Below are 24,201 nucleotides of genomic sequence, written 5' to 3' on the forward strand. Positions count from 1 at the left end.
TGCCTCAGGTGATCATTCAATGGCTCAGGCTGTGATTCAACAGTTCCCATGCAAATATGCAATCCTTATATATTTCAATCAAATTGTTCAAGGCAAAAGTTATTTGACTTGCCTAATTTCCTTTATTGTATGATGCATGGATAGGATAGGAAACATTAGATTAAGAGAAGCAGTACACATCACAAATCAGGCCAACTCAAACAGAGCAGAGAAGTATGTTGTGAAATTTATAGCAGGAAAATACTGCTACAGCATACATGTTGATGTGTTTTACATATATGCCAACTAAAAGTTTTGTCTGGGACATTTGTTATCTCTGTATTTTGAAATTAGCCATCTGTATATTATAGTATTATTTTCCATGTTTTTTCCTTGTGGAAGCAGTAAATATAACTCAATATTATTTAATAAAGCAATGGAATTGCTTTGAATAGAAAATAAAGTATAGCAGATTTATAGTAGCTGACTGGAAAAATTCTTGCTTGCAAATCAGAAGAGCCTACAAAATAAATACTAATAATGCTGGTACATGGATAATAAACAATAAAAACTACAGTTACAGCTAAACATCCATAATAAATGATAGCATGTTGCATACTATCATGGAATAAAGAGAGTAATGGTTTTTCAGGATAAGGAGCACATTCAACATCTACAATGGATCTTTGAAGCTATATATCATGTGATTTAGTTAAAAATAAAAGAACATGATTATTTTTATTTTTTAAGCAAGACATTTCCAGCTCAATAACATAGCTCTGAATTATCCTGTTGTGTTTTTTGTTGTTGTTTTTATTGCTTTTGTTTTTGTTGTTGTTGTTTAACTAAAAAATACATAGTGGTTCTATCTAACAAATTCCTGCTTGCAGCCAGGACAGTAATTTAGTGCCATGAAGAGAAAGACACAACAAAAAAAAAAGACAAAGAATTAGAGCTAGTGATATTGAAACCTAACTGCATATGGCTTGTTTACATCAAAGAAATTGTGAATCATCACAGTAAGGAGGAGAAAAAAGAGATGGCAGCCTGCCATTTTTCTGTTGGGTGACAGTGAGCATTCTAGTCTGCAAAAATGTTACTATTATTCAAGCAACTTTGACAACAGGAAAATCAGGCTATAAAGCTTTCTCTCAGTAACGGATACGTGTGCCATTACAGGATCATAGCCATACTTACATTAACAAAAAACATATTTCTGATTCATAAGTTCATAGATGGCTATAGAATGTTTATATAATTTGGGAAGCACTTTGAACTGTACTTCTTAAAGTATTTTGAAACAGAAATGTTGTGCTTCAAAAGATTTTTTGATAAATTATGTTTTTCTTCTTTTAGTTTTCTAAGTAAGTCTTTTAATCCCCTGAAAAAGTCTTTCATATCCAGTTAATATATTAGTGAGAAAGCATAATAAATCTGTAATTAACAGTAGCATCAGAATGAGAAGCAGCAGTCGCTGCTGCTCCCATTTTCATTTCCACTTAGAGATGATTATCCCTTACAGCTCCAGCTTCTTTGGAGACAGGAAGAATTTCCAGTCTGGAATGCTATCTATTCCATTTTGCAGCGGGCCATGAAATGTTGAATACGATCAACAAATGTATGGGAAGAGGACAACTGCATCTTGTAAAGAGGACTTTAAGTAGAAAACAAAGTGAAAAGAGCCTGAGCATTTTAGAGTTGCGTAGGTCAGCTGCAGAAGAGTAGGACCACAAAGACCCCTCAAAGAAAAGAGGGATGAACAGAAAATTAAAAAACAAAACAAAACAAAAAAGGAGAGAGAGAGAGAGAGAAAAAAAAAAATCAATACATCTCAAAAACTTCAAAACTTCCTTCTTTTCTTTCTAGAAATCTATTTTTCTGAGGTAGTTTTTCCCTTTATCCCCAAATATCACTTTCAAGCCTTCTTTTGTCTCTAGACAAGCTTTTGTCTGATTCTAATAGAAAGTCTTATCTAATCTAAACGAATTTATACATGTTACATGTCATGAAAATATACCTTGTTTCCATTATCATATCCTCTAAAATGTGAATAAGGACACGAACAAAGTTTAGAGGAGCAGTGTCATAGGTTTTAGTGTCATTTTGCCTGTTCAGAATGAAGCTAGTTGGGGCAGAGGATATTTGCTAATGTCGAAAAAACAAGCAGAACTGAGAATTGAGAAGTCATCACTTAGATGACTTTTTTTTTTTTTTTTTTTTTTTTAATATTATGTGCTACAAGCCTTTGTTCATATAATTCTACTCTATCAACTTCTAGTAATACATACTACTATTCATGACATTAATGGAAACTTTAAAAGAAATTAGAGAAATATCAACCTAATTACAGTAAGTTTAATTATGTAGTTCAAGGCAACAGAAATTCCTAAGCCAAAACATTTGTGTCTAATAATATATTTCTAAAATTATGAATAAGTGGTGTCTGGAAAAAAAAAAAAAAAAAAAAAAAAAAAAAAAAGAAAACCAACCAACCAACCACAAGTGAACTGATAGTTTGACTTTCCTGCCAAAAAAAAAAAAAAAAAAAAAAAAAAAAAAAAAAAAAAAAAAATCTACAAGTTTGGTTAAATATTTCCATAGTCTATTACGCTTTTGATTTAATTGAATTCTGAAAATCTTGCATATAGCATTAGAGAAAGAGGTTGAAACATTTTGATTGACATTTCATTGCCTTTGCTATTTTCTCTATAGCCTTCTTAGATCAGTAGGTCAATCCTAATAGGCCCAAGACATTACAAATAGTCTTTGAAATTATTACAAAACAAGTAAATAGTTTTATGTGATAGACTTATGCTTGTATTTCCATAGATGCCAAGGATACTTTACAAAGGAATCAGATTTTCTTCCTGATTCCATTATGTGTTTCAGACATCTAATTACATTATATATATATATTATATTACATTGTATATTATATATAATCTAATGATCAAACTGCATATTTCAGTAATCAACCAGTACACATATGAGTTTTTTATTTTAATATAACTTAGATATTTTATTGATTGAGTTGTACAATTAACTGATCCAATTTAATATTTTAATGATCCACTTACGTAATGAGTATAGAGAATACAGAGTTAGACACAAAATGCTGTAATTTTTGATGGCTTGTTTAGCAGTCCAGAACAGTCTATGCTGTGTTGCCAAGGTACCTGTTCCCCTGCAAGCTGGCTTAAAAGCAACTCAGGAAAAGATTTTCTACTTTTTTTCTTTCTTGTGATAGTAATCTTGTCAACCTTTTTCCAAGTAACTGACTAAGTATACTTTAAAAAAAGACTTATGAGAAACCATGGGAGTATCTGTTACCTGTAAAGGGAGAAAGGAAGCAGTTACCTGCACAATTTCCCTGAAATGGGAACGTATCAAGGGTGTTTTGTTTTTTGGTTTTTTGTTTTGTTTTGTTTTGTTTTTTGTTTTTTACAAGAACAGATTTATAAACTGACTTTTCTCTGGGCATTTTCATTTATGAAATACTTGGAAGATGCTGAAAACTTTCATTTTTTCATTCTGGATATTATGATCTGAATAAGTTTCAATTATATAAAGGTAAGGATAGATTAAATGTGTTTAACAATGCATGATAATCACATAAAACTAGTGGTTTTATGCATTTTCAGTTTTATATATTTATTTTGTATCATAAATGCAAAAATCTTGACAGTAGTAAGGTATCTCCTATAATTAAAAAATGAAAGGGCTTGGGGTTATATTTCTAGTGATAAAACTCTGTTCATTTGAAGTTACAAATGTCAAGGACTCTTATTCTAGGGATACATTTTTTTTTATTTACTTTCTTACATCCTCTCTTAAAAATTGCAGTTTCATTCAAATACTAATGACTGCTAGGACAATGACAAGTATAATTGAAAACTCAAAGAGCAATATGAGAAGCTCAATTAAGAGACAGTTTTTAAACTGCCCTGTATAAACAAGATCTATTTCCTATTTACTTTTCATTTATATTCAAAGAAACAAAGTGAAGGACTGTTATCAAAGACTGTTCCAAAATGTGATATTATCTATCTCAGCTGGAATTGCAAGAATCAAAGAAGACCTAATACATTTTGACATAAAAAAAAAAAAAAAAAAAAAAAAAAAAAAAGCTACTAATTGCAAAAAATCCAACTGCTTCATCTGTTTTGACTGCATGGAGTATACTAATTCACATTTTTTTATAGATGAAAATCAGCAATTATATTAACTGCTCCGAGCATGAACAATATGCATTCTGCTCTTAAATAACCTTTCCTTTCCAGTGTTTCAGTGTTTTGATCTGAACCAGTCATCAAGGTTCATGGAAAATGTTTGATGCAGATAAAGATGTCACAACATTTAGGCATTAGCTCAAAATTAAAAAGGCTTTTATTTAATATTATAGATTAGTTTTCAGTGACGGTATATTACAGATATTGCACAGCACAATAAACTACCCCGTCAATCCCTTCCAGAACCAAATATATCATTGAAAGATATCAAGAAGTATTGTCCATTTTAGTATCATTAAAATTATTGCCCCCCATTACAGTAGGTACATGTTGAAAAAGCACACTATACAAAGAAAATCCTGGATAAACAAAACTAACTGGTCAAATTTCCTCCCAGCTGCTAGAGGAAAGGAACCATCTTCCAGGCTCAGCTTGTAATATTACTGTTTTGCTCCATAGTTAAACAAGTACTCCAGTGTTAGTGAGAAACCACCAGGCAATAAGTTATATGTGTCTTGAATCAGCATTACCTTTGATAAATGACAGACACCCATGAGCTTCCAGCAGGCTGCTGACGTGCTCCTGAGAAGCTGTTTCTAGCCCCCAGTTCTCTCTCCACTGATGTGCCAGTGCCTCACAGTAACTGCAGTGTCATGACCCAGCACAGACTTAGTAAGTGCAATCAATGATAATAGCTAAGCCTGGTCTAATTATTATTTATTAATAATATTTTATAATAATTATTAATTATTAATAGCTGTTTTTTTTTTGGGGGGGGGGGTGGTTTTTGTTTTATTTACAGCAGCTCAGTATAACTGAATATTTTTCTTGATGGCTTAAACTACAGGAGACTCAAAGACAAAAAAAAAAAAAAGCAGTTTCCAGACCACTGCAGCCACACTAAGATGGGCAGTTGCAACTCATATCCTCCTGCTTCAAGCTTTGACTCAACATCTGTTTTTAAGCAAATAAAAATCAGAATGATGTATTACTATATATATTTATAAGTAAACCTCTTTTACTCTTATCCTGTGGCTCCCCATTAACCCTTTCTTTATTTGTATATTATGTGTTTTTTAATACATTCCAGACTTTCTTTAAGTAATTCCTAAAAAATTGAAGATGTAGGCATGCTCATAAACAAAGATATTTAGGGATTCAAATTTATTTTTATGCACACATGCACAAAAAAAATAATAAACTTAAAAATGGTTCAGTTGTGTAAATAAATGATTTATAAAAAACACACAGTTCACGAGGGTCTAGGAAAATAAAGGAACAGAGGTAAAAAAAAAAAAAAAAAAAAAAAAAAAAAAAAAAAAAAGATTAATTATAAACCAAAGACTAAATGATTGTCTTTCTCATCTCCAAAACTGTCATGGGTTAACCAAAAATCTACCTGCACCCATGACAGGGGGACAGCCAGCCTGCAGGGCCACTGGCCCAAAAGGAAAAGAAAAGCAGCGGCAACGATTTAAGGAGGCACACTTATTTACTAAATGCTATATCGAAATACAGGATAACACAATATAATACAATATAATTGGAATTAAGGCTAACGAATCCTGTAAAATAGGAGAGAATGGGTCCCGAAACTGAGAGGCCTACTGTAACTCTAGGCAAAATGGCTGGAATGCTCCCACGCTCTCCCTCCCTGTCTGGCAGGATTCAAAGGAGATAAAGTCCAGCCCCGAAGTGAGATTATATAGTGTCCTTGGCTCGTGACTCATCCCTGACCATGATGTTCTCTGGGATATGTAGTCTTCTTCTGTGAGCTGCACATTCGGTAAAATTATCCATACTTTACATGATGTTATGATGTGGAATACTGATAGCAAAATTTCGAAATTGCAAAACCATGACAAAAACTCAGTACAAAACCCAGTACAGAGACTGCATTGCCTAAAGGATCTTTGAATAGGAAAAAAAACTCATGAAACACTTTGTCTTAGCTTTTCAGATTTAGAGATGTATTAATTTCCTACGACCTGATCTTCAAAATTGTAAATTAAATATTTGACATTTGGTGGGTAAAGAAAATGTCTAGACAATACAATATGCAATAGTATGACTATTCTATGGATTGAGTATCCTAGTGTTTACACGTTTGAAATGATCAAATTCAGTATTTCACAAGGGATCCATGAAGTTTATTCTTTGGGAAAACTACCAAAAATTATTCTTTCTCACAACAGAAAAATTGCAAATGGTATGGGGAAACCAGAAGCACTTTTCCCCTAGAAGTCACAACTCCTCCAGTGGTTGGGGGATGAAGTATGAACCTCCTATTTTTATTATTGTATGTTACATAAAAGGAAAGCATTTATCACGCCTGAAGGCTGTGCTGCCATTCAGCGAGACCTAGACAGGCTGGAAAGCTGGGCAGTAAGAAACCAGATGAGGTTTAACAAAAGCAAGTGTAGAGTCCTGCACCTAGGAAGAAATAATTGCATACACCAGTGCAGGCTGGCGGAAGACCTGCTGGAGAGGAGCTCTGCTGAGAGGGACCTCGGCGTCCTGGTGGACGACAGGTTGGCCATGAGCCAGCAGTGTGCCCTTGTAGCCAAAAAGGCCAATGGCATTCTGGGGTGCATTAAAAAGAGCGTGGCCAGCAGGTCGAGGGAGGTGATCCTCCCCCTCTACTCTGCCCTGGTGAGGCCTCATCTGGAATATTGTGTCCAGTTCTGGGCTCCCCAGTACAAAAAAGACAGGGATCTCTTGGAAAGAGTCCAGCGGAGGGCCACAAAGATGGTGAAGGGCCTGGAGCATCTCCCCTACGAGGAGAGACTTAGGGAACTGGGTCTGTTTAGCCTTGAGAAAAGAAGGCTGAGAGGGGACTTGATCCAGGTTTATAAATACCTGAAGTGTGGGAGCCATAGTGGCGTGGCTGGTCTGTTTTCAGTAGTGCGTGGGGACAGGACTAGGGGAAATGGGCTGAAACTTCAGCATAGGAAGTTCTGCACGAATGTGTGCAAAAACTTCTTTACAGTGAGGGTGATGGAGCACTGGAACAGGCTGCCCAGGGGGGTGGTGGAGTCAACTTCTCTGGAGATATTCAAGACCCGCCTGGACGCCTACCTGTGCGACGTGGTGTAGGAAGCCTGCTTTGGCAGGGGGGTTGGACTCTATGATCTCTAGAGGTCCTTTCCAACCCCTACAATTCTGTGATTCTGTGATTACTCTGAGTAATATTATTTCAGGAATGGAGGTTAAAGGAGCACTTCTGTAGGGTACTGCATGCACTTGGAATGAGGTTGCCTAATAGCACTATATGAAGCCTCTAAAATGTTTATCTTCAAAAAACTACAGATAGTTATGATAACAGCTTCATGTATGAAGAGAGAAAGATAATCTTATTATTAAGAATAAATCTATGTGTAACTATGTGTAAAGGAGTGGAAAGTTGATACAAGCTACAATGAAGGTACAATAATTCTAACACAGTTACTATAACCAACTTGTCACTTGTATATTATGCCACACTGATCTGTACCCATCCCCGAAACCCATCATTTTCTCCTCAGTACTCAGGCCCCAAGTCCTGTATCATGACTTTTGACTTTTTTTCTTTTTCTTTTGGGCATTTGTCTGAGAATGAAAGACTATTTTGTAAGCTGTCTGTGGTAGGATCTTTTTATTCTGTATTTGTATATTATCTGACAAATTGGGTCTCTTGCCTATGAATGCAGGTTATAGATGTTACGGCTGTAGAATGTTGAGTAAAAGAGGAACTGAAAACTTTGTAGTTACTTCAATTTCAATTCTAGTGATTTTTTTAATCTCCTGCACTTTTTCCTTCCTGCATGAAGGAAGATACCTAAGCCATAGAACAAACAATCCCATAATACTCTTAGATGAGAGCCATTCTGAGAACAGTTAGCATTAAAATATATCAAGTGCTTTGCAGAAAATCATTTTGGTGACTTTCAAGTTGTTACTTAGTTTTCTTGATATGCAAATCTCTTTGGGGTGAAACAGGAACAAGGTGCATTATCAAGACACACTAATGAGATGTAAGAGTTGCCCAGATCAAAATCATTAATTCAATAATGTTTTATAAACACACTCCTCAAAATGTTAATAGGTAGTAACTAGCCTTATGAATTAGTATGTTTTTACAGTATCCAAAGAATGGAACAATAAATACAACCTAAAGTCATAGGCATGAATTCTTTACTTGTCAGAATCTGTCTTTGTAGGCATTTATAAACTGATGGAAGTGAATCCACAATACCAGAAGGCATTTATCCTCATACAAGAAACTGATTGCTTATCTTTTGAAAGACAATCATTTCAGTTACTATTTCAGCAACCTCCTTTAAAATTTTGAGTCCTAATCCAAAATTTAGAACTCTTTTCTAGAGACACGTGTGTAGAAATATTAATAGTTTTATTATTAATATTTTTATTAATAATATTATTTTAAATATTTAATATTTAAGAAATAATGATAATAATGATGTCCTGGATTTTATCTTCTTCTCTGTTTTTCATACAGGTCCCTGAATTATGTCTATTCTGTTAGATATGCAATAAAAATAATTCAAATTTAGTGTTTCCAAAGCACAGAAATTTAGAAATTCCAAAGGAGTGCTTCATTAATGCTGCTGTTGATTCAATATTCTATAACTTACATAGCTATGAAGAACACTACATCCACCTTTCTTTTCTTCTTATTATTACTATTATGATATCTTAAAGATATTTTATGACTCTTCAAATTTTATGACTGAATTTAAAGAATGACACACAAAAGGTTTATCCAGTATATTACATTTTGTTCCATAAAGTGCATTAAGAAAAACTGCAATGGAATATATTAAATACAGAATCAAAGATTTGGGTTATCATGCAACACCTGTTTTTGTTAGTAGCATAGCACTAAGACAAAGTGCATTTAAACAGTTTTACTACCTTAGGCAGTTTAACCATAAAACAGTTTTCAAGTTAGCTTCTGACTGTAGACTAGAAATGAGTGAAGTACTTGAAGGAACATTAATAAATAAATAAATAAATAAATCAAAAGCCAGAAAAATACAAATACCTAGAGTAATCTCCATATAGATTTAGAATGCTGCAGGTTTGTTTGAAGGCAACAAAGTTAATGTGCTAGCTTCAGAAATGTGCATTGTAAAATACATATGAAGTAAGTGAAATAGCTTGGGTTCAGTATTGCATTGGGAAACATTGTTATTATTAATCACACACACACACACGCACTAAAAAAAATTAAAAAAAAAATCAGGACATTTACACTGAAATGATTGTTTGCAACAATAATTTTAGATACTTCTCTTCTGGGAAACCATCCTGAGGATATGTATTAGATGAAAGAGTCTGCCAGCACACTAAAAGGAGACAAAAACTACAGCACTTTGTGGGGAAAAAAAAAGAAAAAAAAAAGAAAAAAAAAAAAAAAAAAAAAAAAAAAAAAAAAAAAAGCCCTGAAACTAGAATCAGTATTCAGTTGCAGTTACAAAAAGACAAAATAGGGCTAAAATGGATAAAAAGACATTAACATCATACAAAATTTTGTTGAAAATAATCTCCTCCAACTGTTTTTGTAAACATTAGGACAGACAACTGAAAAATAAAAACAACAGGAAGATCTTGCTTTCCTGCAAACATATGTCTTTAATAACACCTATCTAGACAAGGCCACTAAAATCAAACAAAAGTTTGAATTAACTTTATCAGACAGACACAATTGTTTCAGTAATTTCTATAATAGAAACCATGTAAAAATAAATATTTCATGGCTACAGAAAAAATAATTTTACAGTAGGATAAATATATTCATTAAAAAAAATGAAATTGATAAAATGTTCTTCTCTAACAGTCATTGATGATTAAGGAGCTCTGGTTTTAAATATTTAAAAGCAACAAAATATTTATTGAAAACAAACGAGATTTTCTGAAAATGAGAATTCAGAATATTCTATCAACTAAAGGTAAAATCATAATAATCTTTCTTTCTAGTATACTTTTAGTAAAAGTTATAAAAATATAACCAGGAAAATAAGTAACTTTGTAGGTACACTTACCACGCATCCTCTTTTTGATCTCTACTGTATTTAAATGAGATGTGTATTACTTTATATTTGCTCCTGAGTTATGACATATATTGCTTTGATATATTTCACCCTATTGTAGACTACTTAATATTCTGTTGCACTCTTCTGTAAATGCACACACTCTTCATGTTCTTCAAAAGACAGTAATTTCAACCATGTACACACCTTCTACAAGCTTTCCCCGAGGATGTATATTCCATTTTGCATCAGATTTGGCACAGATTCTATGGGGAATTTTATTACTATTCCAAGACAGTAGAATAAATTTGTTTAAGGAAGACCTGCCATTTCAGAGTTTGTGTGTTACCTACCACTCTTAAAAGGCTTTTCTTGCCCTATCATACTGGAGTATTTACAGAAAAACACATTGCTTGCACATGGACTGACTAAAAATTGCTTACTGACGTAAAGTAAAAGTTCTTGACAACAGTGCTCCAGATGATCTGATAGAATGCGAAAATACAAGTTAAATATCTTTAAAAACAGACAAATTTACTGACCTTGGCAATTAGAATGGACAGTTATTATACTTGGAATAAGTATAAATATATATATTAAAAAATACAAATATTATGTATGTAATATAGAATATTATTGGAAATAATAAAACAGTTATGGCTAGTTGGAGCTCTTGTTGGAGACACGAAGCTACTGAAGAGAGTACAGCAAATAGCCATGAAGATGGTGAAGAAAGTGGAGCATCTCTCCACTGAGGGAAAACTAAAAGAGCTAGAACTATTTAGCACAGACAAGAGAGCAGAACAAAATATTCTGAAAAGTTGTTTTGAGTAATGCAGTCCCTCGATACACTAGCTTCAGAGGAAAGCATTTGTTACCCTTCTGCAATTTTTATTACCAGTTTAATGACATTATTCATTCATGTGCAGGAGCTAAAATTCCTACTTTAATCTGAAATTATCTGAAATAATCCAAAACTTCTATTCTGTTAATAGGTAATATAGTCTTTCTCTATCTAACCTCCTTCCTAAAAGTTTCTCCAATCCCACACACTGACAATTACAGGACAATATTTCCAAATCTTAAAGGAATTATTTTCAAGTCTAAAATACCGCATAGTATTTCTGAAAGACTCAAGTATTGCAATTTCAGATGGGAAAGCATTACAAAAGTTATAAACAAAATGTTCTGTATCACACCTAGAACAAATACAGTATAGTGCTGCGAATTAGCCAGTAGAACTGGCTAAAAAACAATGAGATTCTCAGAAAAGCAATAGTTTAATCAATAAAATGAAACTTTTAAAAAGAAGTAAACATATAAGAACACATCAGAGAAATTTGCTTGTAAAAAGGGAAAGGAAGGGCTTGCCAATTAATCAGTGGTTGCCTATAAAATCTAGACTAGTATGGAGAATTTTGGAGACAAAATTTTGTTGTTATTTCTGAGTTCATGTATCAAGGCTATAGAATTGTATCTCTATATGACAGAATATTTTATGGATGTAAAACTTTCTGAATAAAAGTACAGTGGTCATGGCTATCTTTGGAAATGTTCTCTCAGGCAGCTCAGAGTAATTGTATTTATGACTGTCAAAGTCACAAAAGCAACTGTTTTTTATTTATAATGAAAAACTACAGTAACAAGCAGCAAGGATTAGCTTTTTAAACTCTGTCCACAAAACCAAATGAATATTATTTAAATTTAAATCCTGACCAGTAATTATAAAAGACTCCATGATTCTTCAGTTTGTCCTTTCTGCTTGTTTAGGCAAGCAAAGAGTAGTTAGTTTCAGTCCTTTGGTTGGATTCCAGTTTAGTAATTAATTGCATTCTGTCCACTTAAAGGACCTTGCTAAACTCCTCCCTTGTTCCCTAAATGTAACATATAGCCACTTTCAACTGTTCAAATTTAAATATGATTTTATCCCAAGGCCACATTTGAGTAAAGAGAATGAGTTCTTAAAGAAATTTCTTTACAGAGGGGGCTTGGGGATTTCTCTTGAAGATGATGTTCTGGACATTGTATATGAAATTGTTACCTTTAGAAAATAGAAAGGCATTTTGAAAAACTTCTTGTTAAGTATGTTCAAGCTATCTGATAAAAAATATCTTTTCTTACTTATTAAATGTAAGAAAACATAAGTCTGGCAAAACTTAAATTATTATTTGTTCTGACATTGCTTGCTTGTCTTATTCTCTTTACAAAATCATAGCCTACTAGATATACGAGAAAACATTACTTTACCTGACTGCATTTGTTTCTGGCGAACGTCAGATTTTGGAGATTTATGAGGGAGAAATCTCTGGACATCACTGATCTTCTAAGAATGATTTGAAGTTTGGTGAAGGAAATTGAAGTGAACGTGTGAACATCACAAAAGACATTCAATGAAATTTTGTTTTCCTTTTCTCCTTTCTGTGGCTTCTTTTGGAGCTTCAAGAATCTTGTCTGACGCTGAGGTAAGTGGCTGTCTAGATGTCAAATTCTAAACATCTCAAAGTATTCCCAATATTGAAAAATGAATTATATTCTTTTCATCAGTGGCAACAGCATGTTTCTACATGTTACTTCAGCAAACTGAAATATATTTCTCTGGAACAGGAAGTTTAACAAACAAAAAATATATTTTTACAGGTCAGTGGAACTCAAACTCAGTTACTTGAGCACTGGGATCAAATGTTTTCTCACAATAATTCTTTCCTACTACTTTTTTCCCAGAAAAGTTCCAAAACAGTCGGTCTGAGTGCACCCTCAGTAAGTTCGCAGATGACACTAAATTGGCTGGGAGTGTGGATCTGCCTGGGGGTAGCGAGGCCCTACAGAGGGATCTAGACAGGCTGGAGAGCTGGGCTGAAGCCAATGGGATGAGGTTCAGCAAGACCAAATGCTGAGTCCTGCACTTCGGCCACAACAACCCCAGGCAGCGCTATAGGCTTGGGGCGGAGTGGCTGGAGGACTGTGTGGAGGAAATGGACCTGGGGGTACTGATTGATGCACGGCTGAACATGAGCCAACAGTGTGCCCATGGAGCCAAGAAGGCCAACGGCATCCTGGCGTGTATCAAGAATGGTGTGGTGAGCAGGACTAAGGAAGTCATCCTGCCCCTGTACTCGGCATTGGTGAGACCTCACCTCGAGTACTGTGTCCAGTTTTGGGCACCTCAGCACAAGAAAGACATGGAGGTACTGGAGCAGGTCCAGAGAAAGGCAACGAAGCTCATTAAGGGCTTGGAGAATCAGCCCTATGAGGAGAGGCTAAGGAAGCTGGGGCTGTTTAGTCTGAGGAAAAGGAGGCTGAGGGGAGACCTTATCGCGCTCTTCCAGTACCTGAAAGGTTCTTACAGCGAGAGTGGGGCAGGTCTCTTCTCACTAGTGACAAGTGACAGGACGAGGGGAAATGGCCTCAAGTTGCGCCAGGGCAAGTTTAGGTTGAATATTAGTAAGAACTTCTTTACAGAAAGGGTGGTTAGGTACTGGAATAGGGTCCCCAGGGAGGTGGTTGAATCGCCATCCCTGGATGTGTTTAAGAACTGTTTGGATGTGGTACTCGGATATGATTTAGCAGAGTTTTTTTTAGAGATGGGGTACTGGTTAGGCTGCGGTTGGACTTGATGATCTTCAAGGTCTTTTCCAACCTGGGTAATTCTATGATTCTATGATTCTATAGGCTAGTCTGAGTTTATAGGACAAAACTCAATTTTTAAAAAGCAAAACTGTGTAACTGCATAGAATTCAAAATTAGGCTTGTGAGAGAAAGGATCATTACCTCCTAGCCCAACAATGTTTGTTCACAGTGTCAAGGATCCAGAATTTTGATTCCTTGAGCTATTTGCTACTGTGCAAATTTTCTTTGGTTTCTGAGCTAATATTTCAGTGTGGAAACCACACAATTCCAAACCTTCATATCAAGTCAGGTAAGCACAGACTATATTTAAGGCATGCCAAAGCCAATAAGCCAGTGGTGTTGCAGCATGAAACACCTTGAAGTTTCAGTGATACTAAAACTCAAGAGTAAGATTAGATTTTCACCAAAGGGGGTATAATCAGGATAGCAAACAGGCTGCATTATGAGGAACATTGCCCATTAAGTTAAGGGAGGTGATCTTTCCCCTGTATTAATCACTGCTTAGGTCGCAACTGGATTACTGTATTCATTTCCAAGCTCCGTAGATCAATAGAGAAGTGGAGATACTGCAAAGGGCCATGAAGATGGTGAAATATATCTTTCCAGTGAGGAAAGACAGAAAGAGTTGCTTAACATAGACAACGATAGGCTCAGGAACCCTCCTCATTGGTCTCTACAAATACCTGAGGGGAGGGTTCAAGGAGGATGCAGACTGACTCTCTGTAGTGTCTTCCCTATGACAGGACAAGAGACAATGAGCACAAACTGAAGCACAAGATATTCTGACTGAACATCAGGAGGCATTTCTTTACCCTGTGGGTAACAGTACACTGCCCCAGGCTGCCCAGAAAAGTTGTGCAATTGCCTCCTTGAAGATCATCAAAAGTTGCCTGGACATGGGCCTGAACAACCTTTTCTGTGAGAATGGCCTTCAGAGCTCCCTTCCAACCTTAGGTATTCTGTGATTCTGTGTAAACTTACATGTTGTTTAAAAAGTACCATATACCTTCCCCTTTTGATATTTTAACAAACTAAATACTGGATTTATTCAAACATTTTTAATATATATATATATATATATATTTTTTTTTTTATGGGGCTCAGAAAACATTTCTAAAACCTATAATATGATTAGATGTATTATATATTTCAATGTGATCCACAGCAGTATTATATTGTAGACAATCTCAAGTACAACACGAGAAAATGCACCTGAAAATATATTTTCAATTGTTCTGAAAACTTACCTTTCTTAATATTAGTAAAAAATGCTAGTCAGATCCCTGTAGTTTTACTGTTAATCCATGGAACTCCTGTTGGGTACTAGCTACATTACTATTTAATGACATTAAAACACAAAAGGATGTTCTTTGTAAATTATACAGAGGTAAATTCTTCTCTCTCCCACATTCCTTTTGACTCATTATGTACACTGCTCTTTCATCCTTATCTCTTTTCCTTTTCTGCTAGTCAGTTTTTATTGCTCACTTTTTCAGTACAAAATTGTTTCAAGTTCTTTCTTTTTCCTTTATGGTCTCATATACTTGACAGAAAGCAAGAGCTGAAGTACATGCTTGTTCATCTGAAATATGACATTTTATTTTTAGAAAGTGGGATCGTAGCTCTTTTTTATAGTCTTAAATGCTCTTAGACACAAACTTTAATTGGTTCTTGGCACATATTCAGCTTAATAACCTATATAAAATAAATGAAAGGCTAGCATTACAATTTCTGTGTAACTTCATCTCTTTTTCTTTACCACATATTGAAACATCTCACTATGCATATTCCTGTACTATCCACAGGATTCTTTAACTTTTTTTTTTTTTTTCTTGAATATATATACTCATTGCATCCAAGAACACCTTACTTTTAATCCCACTATTAAGCACTTGAAAAACAACTCAGACAATACTGTCTCATGCAATGTTATCCAACAAAACAGATGTCTACCTAGCTTTCCCTGATCAAATGACATTTGTCTTGTTTGGCTGATCCTCCTATTCTTTCCACCTATTTTCCACACCCTTTCCCCAGGGTTCTGTTCAGCTGAATATTTTTATCACACAAACTTGACATGGTCTTTTCTGTTTCTTTACCAAGACAGGAGTCAAATAAGGTATGTCTTGCTGAGCAGTGGATGTAATGCAAAGCAGATACCACAAGGGAAGGTCTGATGGGTGAGATCCTTCTGCTGCCTGAGCTAATAGAGAAGAAGAATGTGTTCAGACAAGCAGAGAATATAAAATGCTGCAGATTTGTTCAAGGATGAAGTAGTACCAAATGACTTTGCATCAATAGAATTGAAGCTGCTGAGAATGAAGTAGACTGATTGGGCAAAGGAACTGAACCAGAGGAGATTAAAGACATTTTTATCAAGAAAAAATAAAAATCAAGATTTTTTGTTTGTTTGTTTGTTTTTAGAGTCTCATCTGCAAGCCTCACTGAATTTAACATTTAAGAAGAATTACCAAAACCCATGTCTTCACTTTCATATTTACTACATATGTATGACAAATTTTACCACTGCCTCTCTCTCTCTTTTTTTTTTCATTACCACCCCAATATTCAGTTATATAAACTGTATAGTTGAAATATGAAACAATTGATCTGGTCTGTTTTTGACATCTCATTAAAGCTGACAAATTCATTAATGTGCTTTATCCTCAACCATACCAAAGTTCAACAGCTGAAACTCATACTGATTCTGTTCTGAATTTCCTTCTGCAAGGCATATATAAGCTCTGTCCCTTCCCTTAGATGGCTAAATAGCAAATCAAAGTCAGTGGGTTTTTTTGTTTGTTTGTTTGTTTTGTTTGCTTGTTTTAGTAATTTCAGTATATGCTGCAAAGTTGGATTTACTACCTCAGTGCCACATTAGAAAAATGACATAGTTGTTTCATTTGCAATTGATTCAAAGCTTGCTCATATCTACACAGGTGAAATCTTCATGATAGCATGTATATAGACTAACGGATATGAAAACTGCAAGCATCCTCTTTAAAGTAGCTAAGTCTTCTGCCTTCATCCACAACTTGTAATAGCTAATTTTTTTCTGCATACTGGGAGGTCGACTAAAATTAAAATTTTCATACTGTTTCATAGAAGAGGCCAACATAAGGTCTGTCAAATGATAATGCTAAGAGAAATATAATCAAAGGAAGTGGGAATATCAAAGGAGTTTTCATTGGCTAGAAATACATATGGTCAATAAAATCTCAGACAAATAAAAAAAAAAAAATCTACTTTGACTACAGAATAAAAATTTGAATAAATTGCTGTATTTCCAATACTACTGCCTAACATGCATATCCAGACACTGTAGTTTGATGTTTGAACCATATTCCCCTAATCTGACCACCTGTCAAAGGTGAAATTTCAACATGTGCCTATAAATTATATATATAATTTATACATATTGCATTATACAAATAATATAAATTATATATATAATTTAATATTATGGAAAATTGAAATAAAATTTGTGTATTTGTACTTCTTAAAACACTTGAGAATTTAGATGTAAAATTTTCTTTTTTCCATTTTCACAATCATTGTAACGCATACATTGACATGTGCACCATGTAGTGTTATTGTAGCTTGCTGTATTTCTAAGATTTCCGATACAGTTATTTTAAACCTCCATTTTTTTCTGAAACACTTAAGTTGTTCTGGGACATACTTCATGAATATCTTTTCAGCTTCAGAATGAAAAGAGAAGGCAAGTGAATAGCTTTTAAACTATTCAGATTTAATTTGGGTGAGGGGAGTAGTGGTCTATCTTTAGCTGTCACTTACTTAGATCTAGGATCAGGGTATCGTGAAGGTAGAAAAGCTTTGCTATCAGTGCTTCTCTTTTGGCTGGTATAACTATTTTAAGAAAGCTTATTTCGTTGGGAAAAAGAAAAAAAATGTGATTCTAAAGCTTATGGTTCAAAAGATAACTGTGGAAACCTTTTGAATATAAGGTGTTCTGGTTAGACAATGAAATGAAGTAAAAACCTTAAAAAGAGATAGATATACATGATATTTTTTTTCTCTGTGAACAATTAAGTAAACACCAAAGATTCCTAACTAACAAGAGATACTTTACTGTGGCTGGTAAAATAATAGAGATTACAGGATTTTTTGTTACCCAGCCATTTAATCTTTTTCACTTGACAGAGTGATTAACTCTATGTAGTTCTTTTCAGTGTAGTGGAAAATGTTTTATAACATTTATAACATTTATAACAACTGAATCATTTAGTAAAAAAAAAAAAAAAAAAAAAAAAAGAAAAAGAAATTATCTCCGTTTTTAGTTTATTCTGAACTAAAGTGCTAATACTTTTTAAATGAAGAGGGTCCAGAGATACCTCTCAGTGTGTTCGTTGTGAGGCTATAGATGTGCTACATGTGGACAAGACTATTCCAAGGTGCACTTGAAAGGATTTCTCCAATACGTTCAGAAATATGTCATCTCTTGAGTATCACCAGTGCCTTTTCACTGAAAGAAGGAACATACGTTCTGATGGTTTTCTCTCTGCATTTGAGTGTATAAGTACCAGTACATGCTGTTTTGAAGATGGGTAGAAAAAATAAAGCATCACATAGTCCTATTACTGCAGCAGCAGAAGCAGACAGTCTCTGTCCTGAGACCAAAGAAGTGGAACAGTAAAAGGACTTATCCTTTGAATAAAGCTGGGAGTCTCTTCTGAAGAAATTACAGTCAAAAAGTTAATGATAGGACTGTTAATACTGGTCAAGTTGCCAAACATCTTATCCAATCTTGCAAAACAAAAAATAAAATAAAATAAAATAAAGTGAACGGGGTTTTTTACAATATTTCAGCTGAAAACAAATGAGTCATGGTATTAACAATTAACATTTAGCTGAAGAATCTAGCCGTACATATCAAAGAAGATTTATGTTTAGGATTTTAAATAATCGTATTTATTCAGTATTAAATTTTGTTAAATTTTCTGCTGAGTTAAAGGCTTCATCCAAAGGTAATTTCAGCATGCTTGGGGTCAAAGGACTCACTATTTATTACATTAAAATTGATGTATTTTGAGAAGATATTCATGGATATCCATAACACTTCACTCACAAATACTTAGATATTGCCTTTGACTCATACTGGATTAAGTAAAGCACTTGGGTATACTCAGCCATGGCTATAGAGATTGCTTAGAGGTTTGCTTAATTATACAACTTGATTAAGAAATAGAATTCTAATCTGCATTGATTCAAGTGAGCTCTCAACTGTCATCGTGATTGTGCATCTACAGGAATAACATCAAAGGTGCTTCCTTTCCACCATTTGTTTTCAGCTGTGTCAATAAATGAATTGGATTGCTACCTGACATTTGCACATATATTTAGCAATATTGTATATTTTTCATAGCATGACTTCCTAAGGGAGTTGCAGTAAAAAAAAACAAACAAAAAAAAAAAAACTGTGTGCTCCTCACAAGTAATTTGAACTAGTTATCTTAGGTATTGGGTGGGTTTTTTTTGGAAAGAGTTCTTTTCATAACTTTTGTCTTTTGACCTGTAATGAAGGTAACACTGGGTCAAGAATTTTAAATGGTGGAAAATCTAACAGAGACAAACCAATATGCATCATTTATGAAAAAACATGAACAAAACAGCTTGACAATGTCTGAGCAAATATTTGGCTGTTACATTTTAGTATCTCCACCACAAAGGTGTCAGCTCAAACTAGAAATGTATTATGTAACGCTATATAGTAAGCACAACAAAACTGAATCCATCTTCATTTTTATTGTCCAAATGTGCAATTAAGCCCTGCTGATGTGGAAAATGTAAAACAGTTTTGTTGCTTCAATATGAGGTCTATTATTACTTGGAAAATGCCTAGTTTGAGTTTAAATGAGAAATCAAATTGATTAGCATATAATTAGAGATAAACAAGCAGGCTCATATAAAAATCTAACCTCATGCTAGCATTGTCTGTTCTGTTAAGTAGGGCTCAAACTGAGCTTTCAATTTATAAACTTAAATTGGACTTAGAAAGCTGAAAATTGCTCTGTCTCCTGACTTTTCAGTGATATGATTCAATGTATTTTATACTCTGTCATTGAAAACTCACATTTAGAGCAGTGAATACCAGTATGAGAAAGTCTGCTGAACTTTATGTTTGTAATTCAAGCTAAAGACTTTTGTCTACTGGTATTAGAAGAAAAATTTTGATGGCTTAATGGATAAAATGCTAACCTTTCTCAGGCCACGTTTCCAGCAACAATCCCACAAGAAGGCGATGCTGTCCTTAACCCTGTAGAAGGGCACTTCATCCCACACAATCAACAACTGTTATTCAAAAGAAGACAAGGAATGTTTGCGTAACGTGCCTCTAGGACATATTCCTGTATTACTACATTGGCCTAAAACATTTAAGGCTGATATTGGTGGTTTGGCAGTAGATGATGAACCTTCTTGACAATATTCTGTTTCATTTTGTTGCCATGCAACAGATGGCAGCAGAGTGTCAGTCCTGTGAAATGACATCTGACTTGGAAGTACTTGTGAAGCAATAGTGTGTCATTGAATTCCTCCACACATCAAAAATAGTACACTGACATTCATCGACACTTGTTGAATATTTATGGAGATGAACAGTGGATGTGAGCACAGCAAGGTGGTGAGTGGGGTGTTTCAGCAGTGGTGATGGTGACATAAAATACAAGCAACATTCTGGAAGGCCAGGCAGAATTTTACAAGTATGACATGCAGGCTCCTGTTCATTGCTGGTGAAAATGTACAGCTAGTGACAATGTTGAAAGGTAGTGTTCTGTAGCTGAGAATTTGCTCTATGAAAGAATGTTGTTGTACTCTTGTTCTGTTGTTTCCACGGAAATAAATAGGAGGCTAATAACTAGGAAAGTGCATTTGCTAAGCTGTTCAAATTTTTCCTTGAAGAATCTACATACTATATACTTAGTCATAATCAAATACCTTTCTTGGAAATGGAGTTGAAATTTCCATGAGAAAAATTAGAATTATTATGAACTTTCTTAAAATCTCTCTGCATAAATTAGAAATGAGAAACTAATAAAAAAAAAGATTTCACAAATGAAAATAAGCCTTAAGATTGATATAAATGAAAATTGGAGACTCTTTGCCAATAAGATTTTATATTCAACACAGATTATGCCCAAATTGCTTTTGTTTAGGAACAGATTGTTCTGCATCTGCATAAAATGCTTATCCCTTAGGGTCCCAGAAGGTTTCCCAGAGAAATTATTCAGACTGTATCCTTAGATGTTTTAAATATTATGAAGTTCTTTCTTTCAGACTGAAATATCTTTTCTTCTTATGGGGAGGATAAAATAAAATAAAAGAATTAATAACGTAAAAAAAGGGTAAATATCTTGTGCCTAGAATTTGAAAGCTTTCTGTCAAAATGCTTGGACTAAAATTTTTCAGAATAAGTGAAATTTTGCATTTCTATTTGATTGAAAATAGTTGAAGAATTCTCTGTTAATTGATTGATCTGATGACAAGAGAACAAGAGTCCATTGTTGGTGGGGAAAAACAAAAAACCCACTCATATCTGATAACTTTTAAAATATACATGTAAAATGAACCACACACACAAAAATGTTATATGAAGTTTAACATTTATTTTTCATTGGATAATTGCTTTTTAGCATAGTTAGGTAACTGACATCTCCTTGCTTTATCATATAGAGAACATTGTACAATTCTGTGATTCTGTGATTGTGGTTGTGCTGCCTATCATAATTGGGCAGACTGACCTTTTAAGCCAGCTAACAAGGCCAAACAAGTCAGAAACACTTCAGTATCCTCTTGAATGACAGTTAGTTCACTGTGAGTTCTCTTAGATCAACCTACATTTTAACAAAGAAATGCTGTTTTTTCAGTACTTTTCATAGTAACAAAAAGGCAGACATTCCCTTACATTCCAATTATTTAAAGCTGAAGACTTCACAAGATCTGTATAAATTCATGTCAATGTAATAAAGAGTGGGGGCAATGAAAGGACTTTCTTCAGCATATAATGCAGGCAGGGTAGCTAGTGAATCAATCAAAGTAAGATCCAATTGCCACAGGCATGTTCATACTTTTCTCTGGGAATTTTCACAAACAATTTCCCGCCCCATCCCCTCCCCCAGAAAAAAAATAAAATAAAATAAAAATAAAAAAATAAAAATAAAAAATATGAAGATACTGTTGAGGAATTTCTTAGAACATAAGCACTTTTTGAATCATGGCTGAATTTCAAATGACTAAATGACTTGTACAAAGGTTTTATAAAGAGTGATTCTGGATATGGGGAGGATATGATATGATAAGAAAATAACAAAAAAAAAATCTTTTCCACAAAACTAAAGAGTCTATTTATATCTTTTCAGAAAATAAAGAGGGAAAAGGTTTATACCTGAAGCTGTTGTAAATGCAAAAGTGATGACACGTAGCTGGAAAAATGTGGATGGATATGACTTGCATGCCCCCGGTGGCGCACGGTGGAAGAACTGCCGCTTGCAACAGCGGAGGCTCGGGTTCAAATCCCTCCTGTGGCGCAAGTGGTAGAATTGCTGTGCTGCTACACAGAGGGCTCGAATCACGGGGGTTGGACTCGATGATCTCTAAGATCCCTTCCAACTCGCACGATACTATGATACTATGATACTTTAGAATAAGATAGAATATCTTTCACTTACACAGCTTCTGAGAATCTTCAAAATGAAATATATTTCTTAGTATGTAATAATTATGTGTGTTTTAAAATATTTTGTTGTACCTATCGGTGAGGTATTGCTGGTAAAAGGAAAAATGCTACATGGTTTTGTCAGTTAAGTGCTTGCTTTTACTTTAGTAATTATACTTTAGTGTAGCATTTGATGGAAGGTGCTTCTGTTTTGTTTTGTTTTATTTTTCCCTACAACTTTCATTTTAACCAATATTTATCCAATTAACTAGCTATTAATACATAGATACTGCATAAACAGAATATGTAACTTAAAATTTCAGATTTTTATTTAAAAAGAATAGCTCACCTCAGTAAGACACAGTATTTGCTGTCAAATGTAATGAAGTGGAATGTCTACACACTCAGTAAGAATTTCTCCATTTCAGCTGCATCAGATATAAAAATCATAGGAATGGTATCGGTGATTTCAAAATGTATAGGCTGTTTAATTCAAGGCCATTCTCTCTCAGTTTTGAAATCTATTTCTGCCATTCCTTACCGGGGAGAAGATAAAACAATCCAAGCTGAGCTGGATTCTAATTCTACTTCAGTGCAGTAACAGAAGGTTTAGCTAATGTTGGAAAATAAACTTCAAAAGCTTTAAAATAATTTCTAAGATGTGCTGTTATTTGTCATCTGTATTACAGCTTGTTTGTCTTACTTTGCCTTGAAAAATATGGAGTGATAGTCAAAGAATAAATTACAGTTAAGAACTCAATTCTTATTTCAGTGAAAAGTGATTACTCGTCACAAGTGATTTTGAGTCCTCTCTCTCCCCAGCCCACCTACAGTTTTCAAGAAAAGACATTTTCAAAGGATGCATTGCTCAAAAGATTGTGTTTTGGTGGAGTTCTGTTGTGTTTCAGTCATTACTGAAGTGAGAAAAAGCAAAACAAACATATCATTGTTATGTCTATATTTCATCAGTTACTTCAGAATCCCAGAACAGAAATCAGATGTGCTATCATTTTCTTCTCCAAGTCCTGTTTGAAAAGACCAAATAATATAGTTGCAAAATGCTTGTCTCTAGTATATTGTAGTCAAGATATAAAAGCTGAAAAAAAATCAGCAATCTTATGACACTCATGCCATCTGAGAAACTGCTGTAAACCTTAGGAAAGCACTTGGAGTATTTTCATATTCTTAAAATAAATAAATAAATAAAAATAGGCTATTCCTGAAGCAATTCCATGCTACTCATTATTTCACGGCCTTTGATATTGTGTCCTTACAATCATATGAGACTCCATACCAATTAACTACAGCACATTGTACTATCAACTCTATTAATCTGCTTTAAAACGTGCAATCTCTGTCCATGTATTTACAGTTATTTACAGTTATGTTTGGAGTTATTTACTGAAATCTATGGTGCAAGTATAATTTTCAACCACACAAATATAGAGGCAATCTAGGTGGTACTTTTTCATGTATTTCCAAAAGACATGCAACAGGAAACTAATGAATGCTAGCACATTAGAAGACTAGGGATTCTTGCATACCTAAATAATTTGTATAAAGACAGGAGACAGGTGACAGGAGTACATTTTTACTCTCTTCACAGTCTGCAAAGAAATGTCATCAGAAGAGCTCTGTTGATGCCGTAGCTGTAATTTGT

This window comes from Excalfactoria chinensis, chromosome 1 (genome assembly GCF_039878825.1).
Source record: "Excalfactoria chinensis isolate bCotChi1 chromosome 1, bCotChi1.hap2, whole genome shotgun sequence".
In the NCBI taxonomy this organism is placed as follows: Eukaryota; Metazoa; Chordata; class Aves; order Galliformes; family Phasianidae; genus Excalfactoria; species Excalfactoria chinensis.